The sequence below is a fragment of the Oryza brachyantha genome, chromosome 3, assembly GCF_000231095.2.
Source record: "Oryza brachyantha chromosome 3, ObraRS2, whole genome shotgun sequence".
In the NCBI taxonomy this organism is placed as follows: Eukaryota; Viridiplantae; Streptophyta; class Magnoliopsida; order Poales; family Poaceae; genus Oryza; species Oryza brachyantha.
Window position 1 is genome coordinate 10,642,083 of NC_023165.2, and position 7,472 is coordinate 10,649,554.

The 7,472-nt window shown below is 47.5% G+C and overlaps 1 pseudogene; it reads right to left on the reverse strand.

The window, feature by feature from the left end:
* Positions 1-281: 281 nt before the first annotated feature.
* On the reverse strand, positions 282-2,269 carry LOC121053789 (annotated as a pseudogene).
* Positions 2,270-7,472: the final 5,203 nt, after the last annotated feature.

Below are 7,472 nucleotides of genomic sequence, written 5' to 3' on the forward strand. Positions count from 1 at the left end.
ATTGATTTGCCTTTTGTCTGAGGTAAATGCTGTGAGCCTTATGTATTTTCTCTAATTCTGTGTCGCCTGCTATGAAACAATGTTCTTGTGATCCTTGAATCATGTTCCTCTGTGCTCTTTCTAATAGTTATGTTACACTGTCCTGGAAAGTCACATGTTGATTTTTTTTTTCTTTCCTTTTTAACCAAATACACAGATGTTAGAACATGAACATATAGTTCTATCTAGCTTGTCACATTACAACTAATTTGTAACTGGTCTGCGGCTATTTGATGTGAAGCCTATAAATCACGCGACATTCTCAGTCTGTTATTTGCACCCTGCACAGGAAATTTCTGACTTTATACTCCAATGTTCAGCTAAAGTAGAGTGAAAATGTTTTTATATATTAATAGGAAGGAATGATATAGAATGATGAGCCAGAATGTCAGATAAGTTTCAAGTGCCTTCCATGCTTACTGTACATTATCAATGATATATCCAAATGGCCTCTTTCTCTCACACTGCTTGTGATTCTACTAGCAAGCATGTTTTTTTGTCAATGATATATCCAAATGGCCTCCCCAGCCGGCCGCCACCCCTCGACCGCTGCCGCCGTCTTCCCGCCTCCTCGCTGGCGTGCTCACCTGCCCGACGCCACCATCCCCAACCTCCACCCCGCCGGCCTTATTAGGCTTGGCAACGGGATGGGTCGGGGCCAGGGTGGAGAGGAGAGGAGACTGACCTAGGTTCTTGGCTGCCGGCGTGGGGAGAAGTCCTCGGCTTGGCTGTCGGCGTGTGGAGGCAGCGACATCTGGGCTCCTGGCCAATGGGTAGGGAGGTGCCGCCGGTGTGACTGCCGGCGTGGGGAGGAGGCGGCGACGTCCTGGCAACTGCGTCGACGAGGGGCCGACGCCGGCATGGAGGGGAGGTGGCGGCGACGTCCTGGCGATGGAGTCGACGAGGGGTTGGCGCCGGCTGGAGAGGAGGTGGCGGTGGCGGTGATGGTGTGGGCTGGAGTGGAGGTTTGGCGGTGCGTGTTGGAGGTGAGGGGACCGGTCGCCGACAACTGGAGGAGGAAGTGAGAGGCCATGGGAGGCGGTGTACAGGCGTAGCTTTTTTTTTCTCCGATTAACATGAAAATTTTAGCCTTTTAAAGCGAACTTGCAAGTTTTCTTTTCGGGCTGTCTTTATATTCTAACATAATAGATAGATACCGAATAAAGTTATAGTTTATAGATTATTATAACTAAAGTGCATATCTCATATATTAATGCTATTGCATAACTGACTTTATTTTGAAAGCTAACTACATATTTGATATTTTTTTTACTTTGCAGATTTGACCCCGGTTTTCAAAATTAAATGCCGTTTGACCTGATGTTAGACTACCGTGAGTTAGAAGTGAATTTTTTTTTAAAAAAGATAGGACACGCAAAAAGACCAACATACCCTCGCTCTCAAACCCTATCTACTCTCTCTCACTCCCTCGGTTCACAGGCGCAAGGCGGCGGCGGCCGGCGGGGGCAGCGCGCGCGGCGGGGCGGCGGCGGCGGCGGCGGCGGCGGCTCGCGCGCCCCGGCCAGTGGGGAGGCGTGGCACGGCAGCGCGGTGACAACGGGGAGGCGGCGGCTCGCGGCGGCCGTGGGGAGGCAGTGGGAGGCCGGCGGGGAGACGGTGTAAATGGTGGACGTCGCAGGGAAGTCGGAGGATGCCCTCCTGCTTGTACCCAAACTACTGCGCCGCCTTCTCCAGCAGCGCCGCCGCCGCGAACGCTGGGTGCCGCAGCGCCTCCACCCGCAGCGACAACGACCCGCCGCCGCAGTCCGAGAAGCTCAGCCTCCTCAGCAGCGATGACGACCCGCCAACGTCTCCCACGACGACCCTGTCCGAGAAGCTCAGCCTCCAGATCAGCGCGCGCTTCACGGCCGCCGCTGCACCACCGCCGCTGCCATCGTCGCCCACGCGGTCCGAGAAGCTCATCCTCCGCATCAGCTCCCTCATCGTCGATCGCCGAGAAGTATACAAAATTATAGCTTTCTCTTTCTTGGCCTGCGGGGAGGCGGCGGCTCGCGGCGGCCGTGGGGAGGTGGCGGCACGCGGCGGGGAGGCAGCGGGCCAGCGGCGGCTCACGGCGGCGCCGGCAGTAGGAGACAGCAGCAGCGACAGCAATTCACATTTCTATCATTGTTATTGTTCTCCCAATTTTCCAAGTTCAAATTGAAGAATACGAAGATTATGATTTCATCTTTAATTAGACCCAAGGCATTGTCTGTGGATTGGTGCTCTGTCTGTGCAAAGTTTCCCAAACGTTGATTTTGGTTGATTTATAAGTTCATTTAATTCGAATTTTATAAGTTCATTTATAAGTTTGTGAAGACAATTTTATAAGTAACAAATAAACTGGATGATTTAAAATTACTTTCTTTTTTCTTCAAACCAGATATATCATTCACAAATCACAATAGATAGAAAGTTCTCCATGTTTGAACTTAGATCCTAACATGTGGGCCCCAACTTGTTTGCGTGCGAAGAAGTTGTTTAAATTAATTCAGATTTGAGCTGAATTTAGTCCAATTTTACTACATTTGTCAATTATAATCAAACTTCACTGAAATATCAAATAAATTTCTCTCAAATATGAAACATAAATAAATCAAATATTACAATTAAATTATTTGTTGCAAGGGATAGATGTACAAAATTAGGTCAAATGTGCAATAAGCATTTACAAAGTAGGATCAAATATTGTTGACGCCGAAAATGACAATCAACAGTTATACACACGTAGGCCTGGAAATTAATCTTAGACCACTCCAGTGCATGACCTAATTCTTATAATTGCTGAGCGTGCCAGTCAGTTTGATCCTGTAACTGACAAGATATGACATGGAAAACAGTTAACCCTGAAATCGCTATCGGCCAGATAGCCGATACCGTCCCAGGACTCTAGCCGATGAACTAGACGAACTTTACTGAAATGTCATGATAGCAGATATAAATATACTCAATCGGCTGAGTCAGAAGCAAGATAAACACCCAACAGACTAGTCACTAGATTAATCTTAAAAAATTGGACCCAATCGAGAGAGTCTTAAGATTAACCAGCCGATCGGCTCTATTCAACACTTATCTCACATAAAATCGACAACCGATAAGAGATTAAATATGGAATTTAACATGAACCGGAATGCTATACTAATTACTGGCATAAAACAATAATAATCAACAGTATGCATGCTCATACCAGATCACAAAGATAAAACTTAATCGAGACAGTACAGATCTAAGCATAACCATACATGAGATCAGCTAATCATTGTACCATGCGAATAACAAAACGGCAAGCCGGCATAATCCACCAACTAACCCATTAAACCCAGCCGATCAGACAGATCTTTATAAGCATATCGCACCAAATAACATAGATCAGACTTAACCAAGACAGTATGTAGTCTAGAACGATACAATTATAGCAACATGAAGATCGATGGGCCTAACGAACCAATCAACAGATTACTCAAGATAATGTTGGCTAGAACTCCAGCGATAAGCCCTCACAAGCGCTTGATCTAATCTAAGAACACAAATTCAGCCAACCAGATTGATTGGACCGAACCGAGATAGAATCAAGTTAACTAAAGTCATGCCGGCAGATCAAATAGAAGAACCCCCGAGGACTTGATCGAGAACTACCACTGCTTCAAACTAAAACAGATTGAAGCAATAATAGAACTCAGCCCGCCGATCAACTAGGCAGGAGATCGGACTTTACCGAGACAGTCCTGTTCCAGTTGATTGACGGGTTTTGACAAGCAAGAACTTACATTGCGAAGCTGACAAACCCCGCGCCGAAAGCTCAAGCAAGTCGATGGTTTTGAGGCGATGCGCCAAATTGGATTGCTCTGGAGATAATCTACAAGGACCCCGTGCACACATATTTATAACCCCGGGTATTAACTAACCTATCCGGATAAGAATCCGTTCCTAACTAACTTGTAGTGCGCGGACTTTAATTAAAATCCTAAAGAAATTCTAAGCTAAATCCTAATTATTGACACGGACTCACAACTACTACCGAATCTATCTCCAAGCCTTGGGCCCAATCGGACTCCAATTCTTGTCCGATTCGGACTCTATCGGCTGCATCCATATCGCATCCAATCTTCTGCCTCCAGCTGATTCGCTCTTTCTTGTCCGATTCGGTCTTTAGCCATGTTTCAATCCATAACGGCAATTTGCTAAAATCTAGCGTCAACAAATATGCAATAAGCATTTACAAGGGATAGATGTACAAAATTGGGCCAATTTTTTTTTTCACTTCTAACTCACGGTAGTCTAACATTAGGGTCAAACGGCGCGTTTAATTTTAAAAACCGGGGTCAAATCTGCAAAGTAAAAAAAAGAGAGTCAAATGTGTAGTTTGCTTTCAAAATGGGGTCAGTTATGCAATAGCCCCTAATACAAAGTTCGCATATGGCCGGTTCTATAATTTCGAGGGCCCTAGAATAACTTAGTGTCGTACACGCTCTTTATGCAGAATATTAATTCATATGTAATATATATTTTATAATCATTTATCCTCTAAAGTGACACAAATAAACATCACTAAGACGATACATAAAATATCTATCCCATAATGCACAAACATGTTTAACTCATTCTACGTCCTTCGTTCATCATTACTTCAAATCCAACAGCTCAAGTTATCTTCGTAACATCGGACGGCTAGGACGAACTCCATATCTCCTTATGCAAGTTTTCCATGTATTAGAGACTTTCTAAATTAGAAATTATCTTACCAATTATAGAGTTTTCATATGTTAGCACATAACTTTTTAATTATAAACACTTTCCATATACTAGACTTTATCTAAAGATAAGTACATAAGTTTTTCTACTACTATAAAAGGAAAAGGAAGTAGTGCTGGTGGTGGTGAATCTGCCACCTACTTCACCACCTACTCCCTCCTATTTTTTAAAAGAAAAAATAACTTAGACATATTGTTAACGCCAGAATTTGGATAATTGCCGTTGGAGATTAAACTGTGATTAAAGACCGAATCGGACAGGAAACATGGCAATCGGATAGAAGACCGGACGGAATACAACTCGGATTCAACCAATGGAGTCTGGATCAGATAAGAAATAGTCCGATTAGGCCTAGAATGTTGCAAATGGATTCGAGAATAATCAAAGTCTGTGTAATTTAATTTTATTTGTTAATTAGAGTTAGTTTAGATTTTCTTTATCTCTAAGAGAGTTAGAGTTCGATCGAGACTTGTGTGTTACATATAGAATCTACATAGGAGTTTGTTATTTCTTTTTATCTATTAGGAGTCGTATGTCGTGTTCAACACGAACTAGCATCCACTCGAGGGAATAAATATGTGTGCCTAGGGTCATTGTGAATCATCTACCTATCAATTAGATCAACTACTTTCGGCGCATCGCCACCCTCCTAATCGAGGTTTCAACACCGGCGGAACTTGGCACCTAACGCGGGGCTGCATCGTCTTGATCTCCGATGGAGAGGTAATGGGGCAAGTCCTACGCTCCGTTGGCCAAGATAATCGTATCGACTAGATTAGAATTGTGTTAGTTCGGTCCAATCTTCTAATCTAGTTATGCGGTTGCTAGTTATCGTATCAGTTTGAACTTATATCACTTTTGTGTTTCGAGTTGATCTGGTCGACCACTTTGGGCAATCTACGTTTGTTTGGTATTTGTTATTTGACATATTCAATCTAGTACTGTCTTGGTTTATATCAGATCAATGTATTTTGCTCATTGTTTTATCATAGTACTAGCCGATAAGTTATCAATCATCGGCTCATTGGCTTGATAGCAATCTTGATCTGTTTAGTGTCTAGCCTCACATCCGGAGTTTTGTCCCAAGCCTAAATTCGTAAAGGAAATTCGTAAATAATAATTGGCTCAATTAACTTAGGAAAAATCCCTCTAAAAGAAATTAATTTAATTAAATCGAGGTTCGCAAATCGATTAACGGGATTTAAACTTCAATTGCAGACTACAAAGTTTTGCCAAACAAATTAATTTAAAATTCGGCAAAAGTGGGGCTTCCCTTTTTCCCTTCTTTTTTCCTTTCTTTTTCCCTCCCTTCTCAAATTGGGCCGAAGTCCAATTTTCCTCCTCTCTCTTTTTCTTTTTCCTTTTTCTTTTTCCCTCTTCCTTTTCGGGCCGGCCCAGCCGAGCCGGCCTTCTCCCGCTCGCCCGCGCCAGCCGCCCGTCCCACTCCCTCCACCACACCCCCGCGCGCGCCCCCTCTCCTCTACTGGGCCGTCCCGGCCCAGCTCGCCACCGCCGAAGTCTGCTTCCCCTCCTCCGTCCCGACCGCGCCTGCGCCTGCGTCGGCCGAGTTCGAGTCCGTCGCGTCGCCGCCACCGTGCCCGCAACCGCCGTCGCCTTTTCCGTCGCCTTTTCCGTGGCCGACTCAGCCTCTCCAACCACCTCCGCCCTAGCCGGCCACCCCTCCCCTATAAAACCACTCCGCCGCGCGTCGCCTCACTCGTTCCCACAAGCCGCCGCCGGCCCGAGCTCCGTCGCCGCCGATCGATCTCCCCGTCTGTGCCTTGCCGTCCTTGCCGCTGGCCGTCATCCGGCGTTCGCCGCCCTCGCCGACTTGCCGCCGCCGCCTCGGTCGCCGGTGAGCCGTCGCCACTCCCCTCTCCTCCTCTTCTCCTCTCCGCAGGATGTCGCTGAGGCCGCCGTCGCCGCCGTGCGCGTGCGCGCCTTGGGCATCGCCGTCGCCCCTCCGCCCGCCGTCTTCGTCGCCTCGCCGTCGCCATGGTGGCCCCGCCGCCGCCGGTGCGCCGCCGGGCCCGGCGCGTTGTCGCCGCCTCCTCTCCGAGCCGGCCCGTCCACCGTTGCCCTCCTCTTGGTGCAGCCGCTATCTCCGTTGTCGCCGCCGGTCACGCCAGCGCCGCCGCGCTCGTCGCGTCGTGGCCGTCGCCGAGCCGCGCCGTCGCCGCCCGCAACCGCCGCTCGCTCGTCGCTGGCGCCATCTTCCCCTCCCAGTCGAGGCCGCCTCCCCCCTCCTCCTCTGCTCTGGGCCACTGACGAGTGGGTCCCACTCGTCAGTCGTCGGCCGCCCCTCTCTCCTCCCCGTGGGTCCCGCGCGTCAGCCGGTCCCCTCTCTCCTCCTGGGCCCAGCTGTCAGTCCCTCCTCCCCTCTCTCCCTCACCGACGGGTGGACCCCACCTATCGGCGCCGCCACCCTCTCTCCTCCACTGACGTCAGCAGCCCCATTAATTGCGTAATAATTGATTTAGGACTTTTCTGTTTAGCTAAAAAACCCAGAAAACTTCTAAAATTCGTAAGTAACTCATCTAGTCTCCGTTTAGGTCCATTCAAATTTCATTAAATTTATAAAATTATCAAGAATCCATTAAAAATACTTTCTTTTACTGTTTCAGTAGAGTTTGTGCCTGTTTTATTTATTTTAGTGCTTTGTCGCTTAAATTCGGACCCCG